Genomic DNA, 22847 nt, shown 5'->3' on the forward strand with positions numbered 1-22847 from the left:
GTCAATCTCCAGATCTAAACCCAATTGAGCATGCATTTCACTTGCTGAAATCCAGACTTAAGACGGAAAGACCCACAAACAAGCAAGACCTGAAGGCTGCGGCTGTAAAGGCCTGGCAAAGCATTGAGAAGGAGGAAACCCAGCGTTTGGTGATGTCCATGGGTTCCAGACTTAAGGAAGTGATTGCCTCCAAAGGATTTGCAACAAAATATTGAAAATAAAAATATTTTGTTTGGGTTATGTTTATTTGTCCAATTACTTTTGACCTCCTAAAATGTGGAGTGTTTGTAAAGAAATGTGTACAATTCCTACATTTTCTATCAGATATTTTTGTTCAACCCTTCAAATTAAACGTTACAATCTGCACTTGAATTCTGTTGTAGAGGTTTCATTTCAAATCCAATGTGGTGGCATGCAGAGCCCAACTCGCGAAAATTGTGTCACTGTCCAAATATTTCTGGCCCTAACTGTATATGGGTGCACAAGATCAGATTCTCGAATGCACTTGCAGCCGAATCTGCATGAGAAAATAATCGCTGATCTGCACTGTCCCATAGTGGAACACTGGGCCGAGTGCGGTCCGATAAAACGTTGGATAGAACTCTGCTGTGTTATACGGCAGTGTGAGCGAGCCCTAATAGGAAGACAAATGTGTATGGGGGTCACCCAACTCCAGCAGGGGCATATACAGCATATCACAAGAGTACACCCCTCACATTTTTGTATATGTTTGTTGTTGCCTTTAAATAACAACACGACCATTAATGTCTAAACAGCTAGCAACAAAAGTGAGCACACCCTCTAAGCAAAAATGGACAAATTGAGCCCCATTTAGCCATCAAACCCCCGGTTTCACGTGACCAGGCCTGTACTGGCCCATTGTAAAAACAGCAGAATCCTCCAGTGGGCCCCTATGCAGGAGTGAGCCACCCATCCTCATATGAGCAGTACTTGGCACCACACACTTGATTCAATACACACAAAGACAGCATCTCATTAATTTAAAGGGAACCTGTCACCCCGTTTTTTCAGATTGAGCTATAAATACTGTTAAATAGGGCCTGCGCTGTGCGTTACTATAGTGTATGTAGTGTACCCTGATTCCCCATGTATGCTGAGAAATACATTACCAAAGTCGCCGTTTTCGCCTGTCAATCAGGCTGGTCTGGTCAGGTGGGCGTGTTCACAGCGCTCTTTTCTTCCCCAGCTTTCCGTTGGTGGCGTAGTGGTGTGCGCATGTCCAAGGTCCGAATTCACTGCACCCACGTGAAGATACAGCGCGCGATCTGCGCTGTCATCCCTTTCATCGGTGGGGGCGGCCATCTTCCTGGGGCTGCGCGTGCGCAGATGGAGTGCTCTGCTGCACGGGGCTTCAGGAAAATGGCCGCGGGATGCCGCTTGTGCGCACAAGAGATCGCGGCGGCCATTTTCCCAAAGCCGAGATGCAAACTCGGCTTTGGGAAAATGGCCGCCGCGATCTCTTCTGCGCACGCGCGGCATCCCGAGGCCATTTTCCTGAAGCCCCGTGCAGCAGAGCACTACATCTGCGCACGCGCGGCCACAGGAAGATGGCCGCCCGCACCGATGAAAGGAATGACAGCGCAGATCGCGCGCTGTGTCTTCACGTGGGCACAGGGAATCCGGACCTTGGACATGCGCACACCACTACGCCACCAACGGAAACCTGGGGAAGAAAAGAACGCTGTGAACACGCCCACCTGACCAGACCAGCCTGATTGACAGGCGAAAACGCCGACTTTGGTAATGTATTTCTCGGCATACATGGGGAATCAGGGTACACTACATACACCATAGTAACGCACAGCACAGGCCCTATTTAACAGTATTTATATCTCAATCTCAAAAAACGGGGGTGACAGGTTCCCTTTAATGATCTTCCTATATCTGTGCACGATATTTGGCAAACATGTACAAATTAATCTTCTGCATGTAGCGGCTAGTGTGGTCCTGACATCACTCGGCATGTGATGCAGATGCCACAGGGCGTCCTGGTTACCATGGTGACACGTGCATCATCAGTGGTTGACACGGTGAGAGTATTGGTCAGAGGCTCTTTTTAACCCGTCACTTCCTTGTACACACTGCCCCTTAGAGGCCTTTGGCCAAAATATGCATTGGGTAGGGCGCGCTGGCACTCAGGGATCCCGAAGCCTCATGTTACAATACTGGTCCAGGTAATTATGCAATGTGTTATTACATCACCGCCATCTGGGTGTTTCTGTATAATGCATAGACTTTACTGGGCCATATGGGATAGTGCAATGATAGGGCAGCACGGTGGCGTAGTGGTTAGCACTGGAGACTTGCAGCGCTGGGGTCCTGGGTTCTAATCCCACCCAGGACAACATCTGCAAAGAGTTTGTATGTTCTCTCCGTGTTTGCGTGGGTTTCCTCCGGGCACTCCGGTTTCCTCCCACATTCCAAAGACATACTGATAGGGAATTTAGATTGTGAGCCCCATCGGGGACAGTGATGATAATGTGTGCAAACTGTAAAGCGCTACGGAATATGTTAGCGCTATATAAAAATAAAGATTATTATTATTATTATATAATGGTATAATTTCTATTACAACATGGACTGTGTGTGGAATAGATAAACATTAATAGGTTATCTCTGTCAGTGAGCCCAGTTCTTTGCACATGTGCAAGTTTTATCCTTCTCTCCTTGCACCTGATTTATCCAATAAAGTTTTGTACGCTATATAAATATTTGGGATGTTGGAATCGTTTTTTTTTCACGTTCTTTGGTTGTGACATGCAGAAGCAGAGAATGATCCCCTACCTTCAGAAGCTGGGCCACAGGTCAGTATTCCAACATGACAACGACCCCAAACACGTCTCCAAGACTACCACTGTTTAACTAAGGAAACTGAGGGTAAAGGTGCTGGACTGACAAAGCACTTCTCCAGACCTAAACCCTATTGGGCATATGTGGGGCTTCTTAAACAGAAGTAGGAGGAGCGCTCCATGATGTTGACATGCAGGAGTAGAAGTGGATTTCACTGGCAACCTGTGAAGCTCTAGAGAACCCCATGCCCCAGAGAGTTGAGGAAGTGCTTGAAAATAATAGTGGCCACATAAAATATTCACAATTTGGGCAAAATTTGGCCATTTTCACTTAGGGGTGTAATCACTTTTGTTGCCAGCGGTTTAGACATTAATGGCTGGGTGTAGAGTTATTTAGAGGGTATACCATGCTTTCACTGTTATACATAGTAATATTAGTAATATTGTTCAATTATTGCACCTGTCCCAGTCCTTTGGTTGGTGCTTTGGGCCCGGCAGCTTGATTTAAAGGATTGTTCCACTACCTTTATATTAAGGACAAACCCTCTTGTAGATCATCAATATCAGATTGGCGGTTGTCCAAAACCCTGCACCTCCTATTAATTCAAAGGGCAGCTCTGTAATTATCAGGCAGTGGCTATTACATACTTGATGTAGTCGTGCCATTCAGCTTCGCAACAGCAAACAAAGAACAGCCACCAGCACAAAGAACAGCTGATCGGTAGGGGTCACACTACTGGCACCCACAGCAATCCTTAGGCTGGGTTCACATTGCGTTAGTGGGTGTCCGCTGATGGAATCCGTTACATGGCGCAATTAACGCTATGTAACGGATCCGTTAGCGCACCCATTGACCGCAATGTATCGAACGCATCCCTAACGTATGCCATTTTTGGCATGCGTTAGCGATGTCCCGTTATTTTCTGACAGACCTCGAACGCTGCTTGCAGGGTTCGAGGTCCGTTTCTCTCTAGCGCAGATCGGGCATCTGCGCTAGCGGGATCGCTAAACGCAATCCCTTTTTGTACACTGCGTTAGCGCATTCCATTAGCGTATGCGCTAAACGGATTGCACTAATGCAATGTGAACCTAGCCTAAGAATGGGTCTCTGAAGAGATAACTAAATGAATGAAGCGGTGGCTTTTGATATTCATCACTGCTCTATGGGACAAGGATTAAAGCCAAAACAATACAAAATGAAAAATTTAATGAAACGTGAATAATGATCTTCTAAAGTTAGTCTACAGGAAACAAAGTGTCAAGCAATGTAAACATACTAGCACAAAGCTTTCTTTGACAAAAGAATACATTTTGCTAGGTGAATAGAACAATGTTTTTGGACAAGGGTCAAAGTAAATACAATTTCTTACAACAAATCATAGCATTATACAAATTTAACTGTAATGGTAATGGAAACCGACTTCAAGCATTCAACAAATCTGTATACAGCTGAATATAAACTAAAATTATTTATCAACTTGCTACTGAGCATGTACGCAGTTCAATAGGAAAATGGAAAAAAAGAAAAAAATACACAGAGCAATTCAACCGTCATTTGAAATGTAATAGTTGAACGCACAATGTTGTGTACATTCTTAAGGCGATTTGTTTTTCCTAAGTCACAAATGTATTTGAAGACACGCAGGTCAACTTGTTACTGGTCACATACACTAGAGACAACGGCTACAGCAGTCACCAGATTTCACAATACAACCTGTGCATTATTGAATAGACACTAGACTGCTGAACGTACTTAGAAAATTGCAGATTCTGCGAATTCTCTAATCAAGTCTGTGACAAGAACAATTCTTCCCCCAAGACACATTTTGCATTTTCACTTTTCTTTCCATTAAAAGTGACAAGTAGAAAATTCTGGTTTAAAGCATTATGTTGTACAATCAGTTTAGCACTTTTCCAACAGCGTTTTAGGGTTCATTCCCAAATGTCATTTTACTGAAGAACTTCCAAAGACAGTTGCAAATTTCGATGTGGAAAAGGTGCCGATTTTGCCTCCCATTTCATCCTGGTAATTGCTAAATTTTGCTAGATTTAAAATCTCCAGCACCGCTCCATTTACACAGTGGGTGTACTCTGTATGTGAAGATGTAACAAAATCTCACAGCACTATTTCTAGAATACATAACGGACTGTCCGTATTCAAATCTACTGTGGGAACTCGGTCTGCTGCTTATTTGGAGTATAGCGCCCTGCAAAGTCAGGCATCACAAATGTCTAAACTCTGATGGTCTGAGAAGCCAGGTCTTCAAACATTTTCTCACACACACACATGAAATTAGCATAAGGGCTATTGTGAAGTCTGGTGGGTTGCAGCCCCCCTCAGGGGAACTACCGAGCCCAGGAGCAGCAACCCTGAGCCCCTGGGATTGAGTTGTGCAGGAGATCAAGGAGACCAGCCAGTGCCTTTGCTGTGGTCGCTGCCGAGACTCCAATGAAGTCTGTGCAGCCACATGGGATCTATAGTGTCCTGCATGGGTCAAGAAGTGCCCAACTGTCAGACGACGTCAGTTAGGGATCAGAGAAGAGATGTCTTGATGCAATCCTTAGTTGTGAGCAGTTGAAAGAGAGCTGAAGTACCTTCCTGTAAGGCTAGGTTCACATCGCATTAGGGCATTGCGTTAAACAGATGCGCTAACGATGTGTCCCAAATTGTCTTATTTTTTGCTAACGCATGTTACATTGCGTCGGCATGCACTAGCAATGGAGTTCAATGCACAGCGAACACTTCCGTTCACCATGACGTACCCGAAAACGCGTAGTTCGCGTTCGAAGGTGCGTCACGAAGTAACGGACCATCGCTAACGCATGCCGATTTTGACATGCGTTACGCTAATTGAAGTCTATGGGCGCGTTAACGGATCTGTTATATGGTATAGCGTTAGTGCCGCTTAGAAACGATCCGTTAAACGGAATGCCCTAATTCGATGTGAACCTATCCTAAAGCCTGAGGTGCCCTGGATGCCAAGGTCCAGGCTGAGAGGAGATGTTTTGGTGCACGTATAGTGCTAAATGCAGCGGGAGTGAGGAGCGCTACTACACATTGCCAGAAAATAGCTTGGTTACTCACACTGTGAAGGGCTGTTGGCTCAGTGTACTGAATAACTGTGGAGAGCTGAAATCATCATCATCATCATCATCATCATCATCATCATCATCATCAAGTTTTTTTCCCCTGTTGCACCTGAGGTCTGGGCATTGCTTATTGAGACCGGCTGATCCTGCATCCATAACGTCTCCCTTTATTCTGCGGACGACGGCTCGCCAGCCAGCGAGACCGCTGTGACAGTTGGCATTACTCTCCAACTTGACAGAGGCCAACCCAGACAAGAACATATAATAAATGGTCACCATACACAAGTTTTAATGTTTGGACATCAAAAAGATAAAAACTAGAAAGAGCAATAAATACAAACAGTTCAGAAAGTGCCGACATCTGAGCTATCAAATCACTTGATTGTATGAGAGGACGCAAGAACAATTTAAGTATGTGTGCAACTTAAGTATTTGGTGCAGAAATTTGTGAACCATTTCTGCAGCCAATGGCATGAAAAAGCAGTGGCAAGAATGTGCTATTTTGGTGAAAATTTTTCCCCCACTCATTACTATGGGTGAAATCTGCAGCAAAAACAGACTTGATAAGCTACAGATCTAAATCTGCAAGTCACAAATAAGCAAGAGACTTCAGGATTGTCATTCACTTTGCTGGCATCAGGAAACCCTTCAGGTTTGTGACAAATCTGCACACATAAAAATAAAAAAAAAAACGCCGCAAAAATGCAACTTGTGCACATAGCTTAATATTCACAAGTGCTGCATAGGAAGTCCAGAGAGGGGGAAAAATAGAAATAAAGCAAAAAAATAGGACTGAAAGTGAATATAGCAACTGATCTTAAAGGTAAACTGTTACAGCAAAACTAGTCTTTATATCGCACTTGTTTTTATTTGAAATCAAACTATATCTGTACAGTATCTGTACACACAGGGAAGGGGAAATTTGTTTTTCACACTGTGTACCGGTTCAGACAAGTTGGTAAGGTACAATAGGATTTTCCAGAATTCTCAAAGTCAAATATGTTCATTTTCCCATATATTGTTTGTATCACTTGTGATTAGTGGGATAGTATATAGGCAATCCAGACTAAGCCTGTAATTTGCTCATGATTCACATCATTTCAGGTGTTGTCTTGGGTGTGACAAAACAATTTAAGGATTGTCATGGTTGGAAACTACATGTTGGCTGATCGTTCCACAATTAATGTGTGCATGCTCCCATGCAATACGCTATATTACGAGGCATTGCATTTTAACATTTACGTTTTACAAATCATCTACATAATCTATAGTACGCTGAATAAAGCAGAATGCTCGGCTTCATAACGCTACAGGTTTTACAAGCAATCACTAAACCAGCAGCCAATATTCTGAGTATGCGCTACACACAAACCATCAAAACGTCTAGTTTAGCCGGGCCAGAAGCTCTGCACACAGGGCAAGAATTACAGGGAACCAGTCACACTGAAAATGGTAGCCGACATGCCGCCTGAATGTTATAGGGCAGGAGGAGCTGATAAGATTGATGTACATCTTTGTGGGAAAAGTTTCACTAACGTTCAATTTAATTACTTAAAATTGCACTTGTCCAGGATGGGATGGAGGTGTGACACTTAGAAGCTGTCAGCCATTTGAGGAGGGCGCTTAAACAGTAACCGGTGATTTAATTTTTATTTCAGAAATCAATAATACACATGAAAATAAGCAAGATTTTAATATACATTTTCACATTTACTTCTTTCTCTGCCAAAATTGATCAGTCATTATCAATATTCTCAATTCAGACGTAAAACCTGTATTCAGGGAAGAAAGACTTTCCCATTACCCATTATTGAGATAGATGACAGTTGCTATGGATACACTTCTATGTAGATGGGGGAGGAGGGAGGAGGTAGAGGCAGAGCTCCCCCCCCCTTTTATCTACAAAGAATCTTGTCAGTAGAAGCTGCTATCTCCTCTCTCAGTAAAGGGGAAATCTGACTTCATTAAAGTTCAATTTTACCTCAGAATTGGGAGTTTTGATAATGACTGAAATTCTGTCAGAAAAAGCAAAATTTTTCTGCTAAGATATATTACAAAGATACAGTGGCTTGCAAAAGTATTCACCGCCCCCCACCACCCTTTTGGCTTTGTTCGCGTTTTGCTACATCACAACCTGAAATTTTTTTGAGGGTTTGCTTACAAATGTGAACATTTGTTTTCCTTTTTATTGTGAAGCAAACAAAAAATAGGACAAAATAAAACTTTAGTGTGCATAAATATTCACCCACCTAAAGTCAGTACTTTGTAGAGCCTCCCTTTGCGGCAATTACAGTCGCAAGTCGCTTTGGATAAGTCTCCATGAGCTTTCCACATCTTCCCACTGGGATTTATGCCCATTCTTCAAGGGAAAACTGCTCTAAGGCTATGTGCACACGTTGTGGATCAGGCTTAGGAATTTCTGGTGCAGATTCTGCCTCTCCTGACAGAAAACACACCTGCGGATTTGTCGCGTTTTTTGTGCAGTTCCGCAGCGTTTTTTGTGCGTTTTTGCTGCAGTTTTCTTGCAGATTTGCTGCATTTTTTACCCCTGCGGTTTTCTATAATGGAATGGGTACAAAAACGCTGCAGATTCACAAAAAAGTAGTGACATGCCACTTCTTTTAAACCGCAGCGTTTCTGCGGCGGATTTTCCGCAAAGTGTGCACAGCATTTTTTTTTCTCATTGATTTACATTGTACTGTAAATCAATTGCGGATCTGCAGCGTTTCTGCACCTCAAAAAACGCTGCGGATCCGCAGAGAATCCGCAACGTGTGCACATACCCTAACTCCTGGGATGTTAGATGGTTTCCTTTGGTGAACAGCAATCTTCAGGCCTGAATGCAGATTCTTAATTGGATTAAGGTCTGGGCTTTGACTAGGCCACTCCAAAACATTTACATGTTTCCCCTTGAACAACTCGAGTGTTGCTTTAGCAGTATGCTTTGGGTCATTTTCTAGTTGGAAGGTGAACCTCCGCCCCAGTCTCAAATCACTCAGACAAACAGGTTTGCTCAAGAATATCCCTGTAATGTATATCACACCATCAATCTTCCCCTCCATTCGGACCATCTTCCCTGTTTCTGCTGCCAAAAAACATCCCCACAGCATGATGCTGCCACCACCATGTTTCACTGTGGGGATTGTGTTCTTGGGGGGGTGGCCTGTGTTGGTTTGGCACCAAACATAGCGTTTACCTTGTTGGCCAAAAAGTTACATTTTGGTCTCATTTGACCACAGCACCTTCCTCTATACATTTGGAGAGTCTTCCACATGTCTTGACAAACTCAAAACGAGCCTTACAATTTTTGAGTCTAAGTAAAGCCTTTTTTTTGACCACTCTTCCATAAAGTCAACCTCTACTGAGTGTATGGCTTATTGTGGTTGTATGGACAGATACTCCCAGTCTCTGCTTGGGAATTCTGCAGCTCCGTCTGGGTTAGCTTTGGGCTCTGTACTGGCTCTCTGAATAATGCCCTCCATGCCCACTCAGTGTTGGTGGGCGGCCCGCTCTTGGCAGGTTTGTTGTGGTACGTTTTCTTTTGAAAAAGGATTTGATGGTGCTCTGGGGAATCATCACAGATTGGAATTGTACTTCTTAACAACTTGGTCCCTGACTTGTTTGGAGATATCCTTGGTTTTCATGGTGCTTGTTTAGTGGTGTCTCTTAATGGTGTTACAGCCTCCATGGTCTTTCAGAAAAGGCATGTATATACTGACCGACCATTGACACTTAGATTGCACACAGGTGGGCTTCCTTTCAACAAACATGTGATTTATGAAGGTAATTGCTTGCACCAGACAGTTTTGGCTGTGCCATAGCACAAGGAGTGAATACACATACCAATTTTTTGTTATTTGATCCCATTCATTTATGCCTATATTTTTCTCACTTTACCAACTTAGACTAGTTATAGTGCTGATGCATTACACACATCAGATTACTAGTAGAACTGAGTGAATTTTTCAAAATTTTGTTCTGATTATGATCAGAGCTGAATATTGTTTTTGCAATGTTTGCCGAAGGTCATTGGAGTCAATGTAAGTAGAAATGAATGATGTTCGGAACCGATCAAACATAAAACTCGGCATGAATATGGTACAAATATGGCAGACTCGAATTTGGTGATCGTTTTCTGAACATATTCGCTCATCTCTAATTACAACAGGTGTTTAAATTTTTTTGTAATGCACCAAAATTGGTGAAACGTGAAGGGCGGGTGAATACTTTCACAAGCCACTGTACTTACAGTTGTGGCCAAAAGTATTGACACCTCTGCAATTCTGTCAGATAATACTCAGTTTCTTCCTGAAAATGATTACAAACACAAATTCTTTGTTATTATCTTCATTTAATTAGTCTTAAGTGAAAAAACACAAAAAGAATTGTCCTAAAGCCAAATTGGTTATAATTCCACACCAAACATAAAAAAGGGGGTGGACAAAAGTATTGGCACTGTTCGAAAAATCATGTGATGCTTCTCTAATTTGTGTAATTAACAGCACCTGTAACTTACCTGTGGCACCTAACAGGTGTTGGCAATAACTAAATCACACTTATAGCAAGTTGACATGGATTAAAGTTGACTCAACCTCTGTCCTGTGTCCTTGTGTGTACCACATTGAGCATGGAGAAAAGAAAAGAAGACCAAAGAACTGTCTGAGGACTTGAGAAACCAAAATGTGAGGAAGCATGAGCAATCTCAAGGCTACAAGTCCATCTCCAAAGACCTGAATGTTCCTGTGTCTACCGTGCGCAGTGTCATCAAGAAGTTTAAAGCCCATGGCACTGTGGCTAACCTCCCTAGATGTGGACGGAAAAGAAAAATTGACAAGAGATTTCAACGCAAGATTGTGCGGATGTTGGATAAAGAACCTAGACTAACATCCAAACAAGTTCAAGCTGCCCAGCAGTCCGAGGGTACAACAGTGTCAACCCGTACTATGCGTCGGCGTCTGAATGAAAAGGGACAGTATGGTAGGAGACCCAGGAAGACCCCACTTCTTACCCCGAGACATAAAAAAGCCAGGCTGGAGTTTGCCAAAACTTACCTGAAAAAGCCTAAAACGTTTTGTTAGAATGTTATCTGGTCAGATGAGACAAAAGTAGAGCTTTTTGTGCAAAGGCATCAACATAGAGTTTACAGGAGGAAAAAAAAAGAGGCATTCAAAGAAAAGAAAACGGTCCCTACAGTCAAACATGGCGGAGGTTCCCTGATGTTTTGGGGTTGCTTTGCTGCCTCTGGCACTGGACTGCTTGACTGTGTGCATGGCATTATGAAGTCTGAAGACTACCAACAAATTTTGCAGCATAATGTAGGGCCCAGTGTGAGAAAGCTGTGTCTCCCTCAGAGGTCATGGGTCTTCCAGCAGGACAATGACCCAAAACACACTTCAAAAAGCACTAGAAAATGGTTTGAGAGAAATCACTGGAGACTTCTAATGTGGCCAGCAATGAGTCCAGACCTGAATCCCATAGAACATCTGTGGAGAGATCTAAAAATGGCGGTTTGGAGAAGGCACCCTTCAAATATCAGGGACTTGGAGCAGTTTACCAAAGAAGAATGGTCTAAAATTCCAGCAGAGCATTGTAAGAAACTCATTGATGGTTACCGGAAGTGGTTGGTCGCAGTTATTTTGGCTAAAGGTTGTGCAACCAAGTATTAGGCTGAGGGTGCCAATACTTTTGTCTGGCCCATTTTTGGAGTTTTGTGTGAAATGATCAATGTTTTGCTTTTTGCTTCATTCTCTTTTGTGTTTTTTTCATTTAAGACAAATTAAATGAAGATAATAATACCAAATAATTTGTGATTGCAATCATTTTAAGGAAGAAACTGAGTTATCTGACAGAATTGCAGGGGTGTCAATACTTTTGGCCACAACTGTATTTTCACAGGAGGCCTCCACACTATCCTCTCTCCAATGCACAGATTCCTGACATCTATACATTTCAGGTAATAACTTGACCCATTGTATTTACCGTATTTTTCGGACTACAAGACGCACTTTTCCCCCCCAAAAAAAGGGGGGAAAATGGGGGGTGCGTCTAATAGTCGCAATGCAGGCTTACCGTGGCGGCAGAGGTGCGGTGGCAGAGGTGCTGCAGCAGAGGTGTGGCGGCAGAGGAGGCGCAGTAAGCGGGGTCCCTTTCTCTGGTGAGGTGATGCAGCAGCCCGGTATGCAGCAGAGCCGGGTGAATCCTGTTATCGGTGGTGGCGGCCATTTTCCTGAGGTCGCGCGTGCGCAGATGGAGCGCTCTGCTTCCCGGGGCTTCAGGAAAATGGCCGCCGCGATCTCCATCTGCGCACGCGCGGCCTCCCGCGGCCATTTTCCTGAAGCCCCGGGAAGCAGAGCGCTTCATCTGCACACGCGCGGCCTCAGGAAGATGGCCGCGCCCACCGATAACAGGATTCACCCGGCTCTGCTGCTTACCGGGCTGCTGCATCACCATACCGGGGAAAGGGACCCCCGCTTACTGCGCCTCCTCTGCCACCGCACCTCTGCCGCCACGGTAAGCCTGCATTGCCTGCACGGTAAGCTTGGGACTCCTCTCACGCCATACCTCTCACTGCACCTCCTGATCCCAGCACCTCCTCATCCCAGCACCTCCTCATCCCAGCATCACCCCACCTCTGCCGACGCCTTGCCTCCTGTGACCCTGCTCTGCCACCGCCAGCCCTCAGGTAAGATACTGTAAATTCGGACAATAAGACGGACCCCCATCTTATAAAAAAATATTTTTTTTCTGCAATTTTCACCCCAAATTTGGGGTGCGTCTTATGGTCCGGTGCGTCTTATAGTCCGAGAAATACGGTAGATAGGCGCTATACCGTATACTCCACCTGCATATATAGTGCTTAGTTCACTCCCCAGGGCTTTTTACAGCATACTGCATGCTAACATACTGGGTACTTATGCTCATGGTCTTATGGTTATACGCCCCCCCCCCCCCCCTTTTTTTTTCAAAGGTTATACATTACCATCTGTCATTCAGCTCTGTGCGCTGCACATCATCCCTTGGTACTCCCATCCATAAGTATTTTTTATACCTTTTGGAGACACATGTGATTGATTTATCTAGCTGACCTTTTTGGATTATCTTTAGTACCGCAGGACTGAGATAGACTGTGGTGTGCCTCCCCTGGTATCTAGAGGTTTCCGTTCCCCCCGCTTTTTTGTCTGATTTTATACCATGTGTAAATACACCTTTTTAGAATAAGTTCTGAATAAATTTATTGTTTTAAATCGTACTTTCTCTTTCACTTCATTCTTTCCCTTGGTACCTACCATGTGGAAATGTGTTTATATTCCATGTCGAAGTGACTTTAGCCATTGTTAAATATAGGACTATGGGAATAAATGTAATTTTTGTTTAATAAATCAATAGTACATGTGAAAATACAACGATGGTTACTTTTTAAAACTTTCAAGAAGTAGTATGCAGCTTCTGACATGGATTTATAGCATCAGATCTATTTAATATTTTATGTAGTTCGTATCTGAGAATTTGACAACAGATCCATTTTCTGGCTAGGTCTAAAGTTCCAATGCAAAATACTAAAGTGATTAACAAAATTACTTTGAAATTTACTGTATGACAACAAACTTTATCAAGTGCAGTATATTCTTCATCTATCATTTCTACCTTTCTAGATTTTATGTGGACTCTTGTATAAAGTACACAGTTCCTAGGTGTCATGTAAGGCACTATAAAAACCTGATTTACTCTGGTTTCAGATGACCATTTTGGCTGTAATACTTCATTTTACTGAGCGAGCCAAACTTAGGTCATCTTATAATTCTATTGGAATTCAAGATTGCTGAAACAGAAATCCAGGGAAAACCAAGGTCATACTATGGTCATCTGAAAGCCTTCGTATGTTTTTGTTTTTCCCCACTGAAGGTATCTTAGAGTTTCAAAACTTATGAGACTATTAGGCTAAGTGAACACGTTGCAGAATTGCCGCGGAAATTCTGCAACTCCTGCCGTGGGAATATCGCATGCGGAATGGCATGCGTTTTCCTGCTAAACACTAGCGTTTTGCAAGCGTAATTGGCTTGCAGAATGCTAGCGTTTTCCAAGTGATCTGTAGCATCGCTTGGAAAACTGATTGACAGGTTGGTCACACTTGTCAAACATAGTGCTTGACAAGTGTGACCAACTTTTTACTATTGACGCTGCCTATGCAGCATCAATAGTAAAAAGATCTAATGTTAAAGATAAAAAAAATAAAAAAAATGGTTATTCCCACCTTCCGACATCCCCCGATCTCCTCAGCAGTGCATGTGCTGTGTGCACCGCTGAGAGGCGGGAGGACTCCGGGGGCCATCGGAAGGCGAGTATATCACTATTTTGCATTTTTTTTTTTTTTTTAACAGTGATATGGTGCCCAGTTCATGGAGAAGAGTCTCCTCTCCTCCACCCTGGGTACCATCCGCATATTATCCGCTTACTTCCCGCAAGGTGGGCATAGACCCATGCGGGAAGTAAGCGGATCAATGCATTCCTATATGTGCGGAATCCCCGCGATTGCGCAAATTAATGAACATGCTGCGTTTTTTTCCGGAATGCGTTTCCACTCCGGAAAAAAACGCAGCATGTGCATACAAAATGCAGATTGCATTCTATTAATAGAATGCTTAATGTGAGCGTTTTTTTCGCTGGTTCATCGCGTTTTTAAAGCAAAAAAAGTTAAAAATCCGGAACGTGTGCACACACCCTTAAAGTGCTGTGGTCTCATCTTCATATGCAGCAAAGGAACACTCAAGATAGCACAGCTTACCACCTGATGACCTAAGGAATGTCAACCCAAGTGTCACTTAACACTTATAGGTGTAAACACAGGAATGTGGACTTTTCCAACCTTATGTGAACCTAAGCAATGGTGTCTCATATGTTAAGTATGTCAGATGTGACATCTTTCCCCAACGGTTCCCTGATAATAGTTTTAACCTTAATATAGCATGTGACTTATACTTGATTAAAACATTGATTACACCTCACTGAAGTTTCTTGAATATCCATGTACCGTACACATAACAAAAGCTACAGAGCAACTAATCACTGTTTTATATAAACCAATGTAACAGCTTGTAAAAAGTTATACAAAGACTAGGACGCTGCTATTAATACATAGGACATGGGTTGATTGGATCACAAAATGTGGTGTCACTATATATATATAGGAATGGAGAAGATGTACATGTTGTACTTTTCCAGTAATGACAGGGTTACTGTGTTGTGTAACTGTAAACCAATCCACCGCCCACAGAAGCAATGCAAGAACTGGAAATAAGTTATAGGAGTGCCACTTTAACAAAAAAAAAATACCAACGTGATGTGTGGCTTCCAGTAGCAGGAATGCAGATTATCTGTAATGCAGCCGATACAGAAGGTCCGTTTTTGTCACCAAATGCACTGCTATGGGCAGGTGTTCAGAAACCATGTAACCCCTATCCTTGTATTTCACACTGTCACTAACATTATGTTATGAAGCAACCTTTAGCCACGGTACAAAATGATAAATGGACTATTACATTCTACATGAAATGTTTATGACACATAATAACAAACAGAATGATGAGCTCCTACGCAAAGTACATGGGTCACATCATAACAGAAGGACACTTGTCATATAAGTTGGTATTTATAACTTTGCTGATAAAGCATGGAATGTGCGTGGCTTCTTGTTCTTGGATGGGTACAGTTTAGTTGTTCTTCTGGGGTCCGTTCCATTCAGTTACCAACATCATCACCTACCACTCAAGTGTTTAATTTTTTACAATATTTTTTACAATATTTTTCTTTTAGGTTTAAAAGAAAAAAAGGCAGAAATCTCTCTAAGGTTCCATTACTCAGTATTTCATGTTCCTTTTGATCAGATAGGAAACAATGGCACAACAGAATGCCCAGGTTGGCCTTTTCATGAGAGTTGGAGTTTCAATTTATGATTGCCCATTTAACAAGCATTACATTTAGTATGCATTAGTCCACATTCACAACATACACAAGCTTAGTAAATATTACAATTCTGCTATAACCCATTAGTTTACACATTAAGTGTATTTTCTGCTGTCCATGATGTAACCGTGCTCTGATAGATTTCCATTCAGCAAAGTTGACCACAATGCCATAAAACTCACTAAATCTAAAGTAATTATACCACATGCATACAGTAAAAGATATCAAGGCATACATAATCTCACCATTTATTGCTCCAAGTGATCAGTTCCAAGCTATCTGACCCTATTAATCTGAGAATGAGCCAGGCATAATCCAAGATACACAGTCTCAGCACATTCAGATCTCGCAGTTCACATACCTTTCCCTCATATTCTCACACAAGTGCTACTGGTGTCAGTTTACACCGAGGACCAAACAACCAACTCCACATATTATTCTTCAAGAAAACAAGAGCCAGGAGTTGCATAAAGTGTCAAGTTCCCACAGCTCTGTACGTTTGTGAACAGTCAGCGAGCAGGCAAAATTTTACAAGCAATGGTGGAAGGCTAGAAAAAGAAAAAAGCAGGTTCCTCTGGAATGACTCAAGAGCAATTCATTAGAAATCTAAATTATTATATCAGGGCGGGAGGAAAACTTGTAAAAATGTTAAATCACCACATCAACATGACTTGCCTGACTCATACAAGTAGATGGCAAATATGTTACACTATTCAGTACCTGTGTTAATATAACAACACGATTAAGGCCTCTCTCCTAATTGAGACAAGTCTTTTCTTCTTTTCGGCATCGGAATGAACCGCTTAAAAGGGGATATCCGGGATCTTGGAAGAAAAAAAAAAGGCATGTAAATGGTAACAGAGACTACTATCTGCCTGTTGTACCCTGTGCCAGTCACTGACCGCTCCTATCGGAGATTCAGCTGCTCCCTTTCAACAGAGCAAGTAGTTTCTCTTCCGGTTGGCAGGGCGAGACTACTGGTGTCATGATGATTGACAGCCGGCTTCCCCCAATTAGGCAGCGGTGAGCTGGCGGTCAATCAGCATGATACCAGCAGTCCCACCCTGCCAACAGGAAGAAAAACTGCTACTCTGACTGGCACCAAGTACAACAGGTAGTTGTCTCTGTTAGAAACTACATGCCTTTTTTTTCGAAAGTACCGGATATCCTCTTTAAGGAAATTTGCCAAAGTCTGCTATGGGATGGTTCAGACTAATCTGATGCATCAATTGTTGCACTGAACCCTTTAAAGGAGCCAGAAAAGAAAACCGTACATGTTCCATTTTTCAGTTTTGCAGAGAAAAAGGTGAAATAAAATCAGGGGGACAACCGATTCAGTTTTTTTCAACAGTATTTGGCATAGATTAATAAAACGATTGATATTCCACAGACTTGCCCAGAAGTAAGAAATTGCAGAATTTATCGGGTAAATAAGCTTCCTGCCAGGAACAGCAAATCTACCTAGCTATGCAACAGTTCACAGGAGTGAGAATATACCATATAATCAAAAAGATCTACTTTTCAGCAATCTGAGAACTGGATATGCAGATATGCATTTGGTCATTGCATAGCCCTTGATATTCATAGCTGTGGGTTATCCTCACCCTTCAGCTACTAATTTCCAGCTTTCTTCCTAACATTGTGCATTGGTATAAAGTGTCAGAGGCAGGCAGGAGAGGATGGCTAGGACACTGCTTATGAACATAGTGGAGTCAACAGTGCCTGCATTACACGGAGAGGATCGTAGTGCTGCAGCCAATACACAGTGCTCCAGAGCTGGAATCAGCGCGTCTGTCACTATTTAGGCTACCCTTCACAACAGCATAAACATTGTGACAAATTCCCTTTAATATTTTCTTAACAAATTGCGTGATGGTTGATTGATTAAAACCATGAAAAGCAAGCACGTGGACAGGCCTGCATACTGGAAGGTAAGCGGCTAGCTTTCTGACTGACACATGCATCTGGACTGAAACAATCCTTTGGAGTCATGTCTAAAAGTATCTCCTGCCTGATCTATATTTATCCAGCTCCGCTGTCATTTGTGGCCATGAAGACCTAGAGAACATGTCAGGATTCTGCAAGTCTACAGCCCCATGTTTTGGCAACCGTTAAATGACTTCTACAATAAATACCCCAAATCTTGGACAGTCACACGAGCCTTCCTGCCGACAGTATATGTACAGTGTACTATATCACTCACTGACAGGATTACTACTAGGAAACTTGGCAAAGTTATTGCTCAAGCAGACAAACTTTACGTGCTTTTCTTCAGCTCAATAGCTTCTTTCAGAAGGGTTACTGGGAATAAAGAAATTACCGTCTTTATGAGGGTTGATCTAAATTATTACAGTGGAAAGAAAAAAAATCTTACTCCAATATCAACACAGTGAATGGAGCTCATGAATTTAGTGCACACAATCCGAACACTATACAGATGATACTACTAGAGTATACGAGATTTTCTTCATAATAAGTGATGATTTGGTGGCATTCCATGGGTTGGTCCTTCCGCTATATTCACTATTTTTATTCCATCGTTCTACGCAGTAATGGAAGCAAAACAACAAAATGAATGGGAAGTACCTGACATGCCAGACACCAATAGCGTTCAACAGACCTCATCAACTATACCGGGTCCATCGGGATTCTGTCATGGTGTCGGCCATTTCACTTGACAAAACTGTGCAGCGTGTACCTCGCTGGATTGGATTGCATCTGCGTGCAGCCTCTGCGTCATGCAAATGTGAATGGAGCCATCCATGCAAGCCAGAGAACCGATCGAAATGTGGTAGTAAAAACTACATGACCAGATTATCTTACTGTAAAGCCGGTGTATGAGCGCACACTATAAGGCAGAATTACTGGAAAGTATAAAGCTCATACAAAGAAAATGACAAATTTTGCCTTTATTTTTAAACCAATGCTTAAACATGAGCACGTCTGGTCTTGGCAGCAGAAACACATAAGGTAGCAAATTTGAAAGACTGCGCCTGGGTGCTGCATGTTGTACCGGTGAGGCGGAGGCTCGGATTACAATTGGAGGTAATGCCAGAAGAGTGGCAGCCTTTCTAGTGGCATTTCTTGAGTTTGCACCTTGCCACTAGCTCTACAATACAATTCCATAAAAGATCTTCTCATTAGGCAGCGTACAGAGGTTTGGCCAAAGCACCAGGATGCAGTTTCACTATAAATCAGTAGAGTGAGCCTCAATGCCTATTCTTAAGACCACTATTACACTAAGGGCTTTTGTGTACTTGACCATATTAGCATGTTGTGCTAAGGGAAAGTGCACATCAGTTTTGTTTTGTTTTTTTGCTCAGACACAGATGGTCCAGATAAAGAAAAAAAAATAGTAGTATGCCAGAGTTTGATCCAGTACTCGGATTGGACTCAGCCATGCAAGTGAATGAGTGCGTTGAAAATATCGGACGGTAGTCGGATGACATCTGAGTGAAGTCCGATTTCCATGGACTGACACAATGGCGAAGATAGAGACATTTTTTTCTCCATCTTCTCCTAATCAGATTGATCATAGTGTGCTTCAATACGAACGCTGATCAGAGTGTGATCTGCATAATCAACCGAATTCTGTTGGATGAGAGAAATATGCTGGTGAGATCCTAGCCTTACAAATACCGATGTAACACAATCACCAGAAAAAAAATCACTGTGAAACTGGACTTAGGCCGCTGCCAATTTTAAATTGCACTAGTTCGACTAGAAAACGTTGCAACAATCAACTGGACTGGTGGATACGGTAAGTGAAAATCTGCAATTACTGGAAATACATACAAATGTCTAATTGCTTATAATCTGAGATGAGCTATGTAAATAATTTTGTCACAAAAAAAAAAAAAGCACTCTAGGTGTGATACCTTTATTGGCTAACCAGAAAAGACTTGCCTATATGAGACTGTGCGCTAAAGCTTGTAAATGTATGTTTTCTGGATAACCAGTGAAGGTATTTCCAACTCCAGGAATAACTTGTCTTTTTGGGCATAAAAGTATTTACATAATCTTTTCTGGCTAAGATGGTACCACAATATACGGTAATTGTTTGTTCTACATAATATCATTGGATGAGAAATTGCATGCACCTAGTCTGGAGGAAACTACAGCATTAATACAAGGCTCGGATTAGAAGAGACCATTGTGTTGCTGCTGATGACATAGCAGGTAGGATCAGTTTACACCACTTGCTGCGCTATGACATACAGGCCTGCTACCCACAGCAATGACGACATGCACACATTTCCATACTGCCCAGTTGCAATGCTTTTTAAGGGAACCACCGTTTCTTGTGTAAATCATGCTTGATAGGACGCTATTGCTATACATTATGGGGAGTCTGTATGTGCTCCCCGTGCTGTGTGGGCTTTATTCAAGTTCTGTGGTTTCCTCCTACACTCCAAAAACATTATTTGGCTTCCTATTTAGTTGTCATAGGGTGTGTGTCTTGTTTAGGTATAGGGAAATAGTTCAAGCCCCAAGGGGGAAAGGATTTGACATAGAAATACACACTTTTACAATGCTTGGAATATGGTGATGCTATATAAGCAATAATAAGGAACTCTGTACGTAGATATTGTAGGAGGCTGAGGAACTTTTAATACATTGCTGAAAATAAGTAGACATTCCTACAGAGCCATGTCCCCAAGTACAATACTAAGCTAGTGTTCGCTCTGCTGCCAGAATGAGGACTTATCACTGTGTCTGCAAACTGAGATTCTGGTTTGGCTTCTATTCCACGTCATATGGCAAGGCTTGCTAAGGCAATTGTCCACTACTTGGACAACCCGTTTTCATTCCCCATGTTTGGCCCAGATTAAATAAAACCCGCTATACTCCCCTCTGGTGTCGGCGCTGTTCCAGCAGTGATGGAACTCACATGCACCCAAGCAGCACTGGCATCACGGTCCCCACCTTCAGATGTGCAAGTAATTAACAGGAGGGTGAGCATCCAGCTGCAGCGCTTTCCTTTTAATAATTACATATACGTCTGAAGGCATAGTCCGTGACGTCAGCGATGATTGGGTGCAGGGCTCATGAGAAATTACATCACGCGAGTGCTGACACCACGAGAACACCACTGGCACGGGAGGTGCATATAATTGTTTTTATGTTATAGGGGCCAAGCACTCAGGATTGGGGAGCGGATGACTTAGCAGCGGACAACCCCTTTAAAGGGTCAATATGGATTTAGGATTGCCACTTCCAGTAGGTGTCACTAGAGCTCAAGTTCTCTCCCTCTCTGGAGAGGCAATTTGAAACATTATCTTTGAAATTCATGGGAGATTTGCCTAGAGCAGGTAAGCGCAATAGTTTTGATACAGTAAATGCAAAATCATGTACATAGCTATTAAGGAAGCTTTTGGGGAACCCTACATGCACATATCCATGTTAATTTTTACATCTGTGAGAAAAGGACCATTTTTCATCCGTGTAGTATCCGTTTCTCTTTCATTTTGTTCTCATCTGTTTTTGTTTTTACACAGACTGTCTTAAATTTTTTTTATACATTAACAATTATAGGCACAGCGAAAAACAGATGACACTTGAAAGGAACTCTTAAGTACAGTCTATGTATGCACCATGACTATAATGGCAGAGTGTGCTCTGGATGAGAATAGGACATGCTCACAGACCGAAAATATGGATCAGTTTTTAAAACAGATGTGTCTGTGGATCACAAACTCAGTCTGTGTGCTGTCCAAAAATAAATAAATCAACAGACGTTTCTACTGCATGTGTGAATGTAGCCTAAAAGGGAGGTGAAAACTCATGTTTAGGGTTAGACGTAAGTGTGAGGGTATGTGCAGACGTTCAGTGTTTGGCAGTGTCTGTTGCATCCAAAGTGCTGACGACTTTTCAATGCAGGTGAATCCGCATGTGCTCACTGAACCGTGCAGACTCACCACATCCTATACATTGTACGGGTGATAGTTATCCTTCCGACACTCGCATCTCCGCAAGATAAGTTGACATGCCGCGGTCTGGAGAGACGCACCACAAGTCCGTCTCCACAGGTAAGCCGCAGGCGCCGATGCACGCATAGTGGGCATGGGATTTCTTGAAATCCCATCCACTATGCAGTAACGGGTGAACACAGCGTCCAACCTGCAGCGTTTACTGACCGTGAGAACGTACCCTAAAGAAAACAAAGGGAGCAGTTTTTGTTTTTGAGCAGTCTTTTTAGCACATGGTGAATTCACAGTTACTAATGTTAAGTCTTATGAAACTTGCCAAAACATGCAGTTCTCATAAGAATTATAATTATAGGCTACCATAAAAGCAGGTAAGGCAGAAACTTTCTATTTCTAGCCCAGTGAAACATACACAATCACAGCATGAAACGGTTTCACTGTATTATGCCTTTTCTAACATGGCAGAATAATAAATGTACATGCAATATTTTCCCTTCTAAAATCTCAGGAGTCCATTTCTAGACTCTGAGACATGTCCCCTTTGAATAGGCAATGTCCCAGAGAAACGCCCAGTGACCAAAATTTATTCTACTTTGTTAGAAAGTTAAAAAAAAAATCCAAAAATTTAAAACAGCTTGCCAAATGTAGAAAAAAAAACAAAACAACTTGCCCTACTAGTTCATAGTGTAATTAGTATGATGGTACATGCAGACAAGTTCACACTCTGCGGATTCCACTGCGGATTTTTCCGCAGCGGAATTCCAAAATCCGCAGTGAAAACCCGTTGCGTTTTTTTCTGCGGATTCTTATGCGGATTTTCATCTGCAGTTTCCTATTGGAGCAGGTGAAAATCCGCAGAAAAGTGACATGCTGCGGAATGTAATCCGCAGCGTTTCCGCGCGTTTTTTTCTGCAGCATGTACACAGGTTTTTTTGTTTCCCATAGGTTTATATTGTACTGTAAACTCATGGGAAACTGCTGCGGATCCGCAGCAAAATCCGCAAAGTGTGAACATAGCCTTACAGTTGTGTTGATCAAATCGAACCACAGCAAAATCTCC

The 22847-nt window shown here is 42.5% G+C and overlaps 1 protein-coding gene across 20 annotated transcripts in view; it reads right to left on the minus strand.

Annotated features, from left to right (window-relative positions):
• Positions 1–22847, minus strand: part of LMO7 (LIM domain 7) — a 235734-nt gene that overhangs the window by 91561 nt on the left and 121326 nt on the right. Inside the window, exon 1 of one of the 20 annotated variants that reach the window (XM_069758124.1) lies at positions 16581–16597. The exons of the other annotated variants lie outside the window; for them this stretch is intronic. The gene's annotated coding sequence lies outside the window, so the exon portion shown is untranslated. Of the gene's footprint in view, positions 1–16580; positions 16598–22847 lie in introns of those variants that run through there. 20 annotated transcript variants of the gene reach the window in all.

Source organism: Ranitomeya imitator, chromosome 3, assembly GCF_032444005.1.
Source record: "Ranitomeya imitator isolate aRanImi1 chromosome 3, aRanImi1.pri, whole genome shotgun sequence".
Classification (NCBI taxonomy): Eukaryota; Metazoa; Chordata; class Amphibia; order Anura; family Dendrobatidae; genus Ranitomeya; species Ranitomeya imitator.